This window comes from Lepisosteus platostomus, chromosome 10 (genome assembly GCF_059453375.1).
Source record: "Lepisosteus platostomus isolate fLepPlt1 chromosome 10, fLepPlt1.hap1, whole genome shotgun sequence".
NCBI classification, from domain to species: domain Eukaryota; kingdom Metazoa; phylum Chordata; class Actinopteri; order Semionotiformes; family Lepisosteidae; genus Lepisosteus; species Lepisosteus platostomus.
The window spans coordinates 1,736,200-1,737,387 of NC_142620.1; positions in this window are offsets into that span (position 1 = coordinate 1,736,200).

A 1,188-nucleotide genomic window follows, 5' to 3' on the forward strand; every position below is an offset into this window, starting at 1 on the left:
AGGGCTCGAGGCACGAGCACAGCCCAGGTGTTCCATCGCAGGATACACACGCACGTGCGCACTCCCACGCAGGGAAAACGCAGTCAAACTCGCCAGGAAAACAGTGTCCAGCACAAATCCACAGAAACAGAGAGAACATGCAAACCCCCAGAAACTCCAGAAAGAAGCCCTGGTTCGAATTCAGATCCCAAAAGCTGTGAGGTAGTCATGGTGCTGCGTCACCCTTTTATATTCAGGAGATGTAAAAAAAAAAAAACACGACCTAGAACGCAATGTCCTGCAGAAGCCACACAGGAGATCAAACATGGAAACCCGCATGTTAGGTTTTATTAACATTTGACCTCTAAGAGAACACAGTAAAAATCCAAAGTGCATTTTAGGTTTTATTATTTTACTTTAAAAATACTTTGCAAAACAGCTTCATATAATAGATGGAACTTGAGAAATTGCAGTGCATACCCATGTTTAATACTCCTGCAACGGAAAATCTGTTATCAATTAGTGAGAGCATCTGTATTTTACTTTCACACTTCAACTTCCACAAAATAGAAGCTGAGAAAATACTGAGCAAACCTCCTTTTTATCCATTATTCCAAAAGAAAAAAAACTTTTTTTGCTTTAAGACAAGACACAAGATAATATTGGTAAATATGTGCATAACAACTGGATTTCTACTTAACTTTATCCAGTACTGTTGTATATTAATAGAGCCTTTGTGCATTATTCATGGATGAGATTACTTTTGTGCAAGTGTCCCAGACTTACAACAAGCACATGCACTTGCTTTCAAGCATGACACGCATAATACTAACAATTCTGGACATATACAGCAGTGCAATAGTTTACTATTGCCCACAGTATTGCCCATTATAATAATAAATTCAAGAATTAAGGGGTTTTATCTTGGAATGAATGAATAATGCATGTAAAATTTCAAAATTTAATTGCGCTGAATTAAATGATTCAAGATAATGTTTCTTTTATAAATTTGTAATGGTGCTTAGGGTTGAAGAAAAAAGTGAAATATAACTTACCTGAAAAATAAAAATAAAACCAGTAAAAAAAAAAGATACTGTATATCTGAAACCACAATCAAAGGCCTGTAGTTAAATCACTGTTCAAATGAGAAAAGCGAGCCAATGCATTGATCTGCTACAACACACAACATACAGAAAACACAAAGCAGGA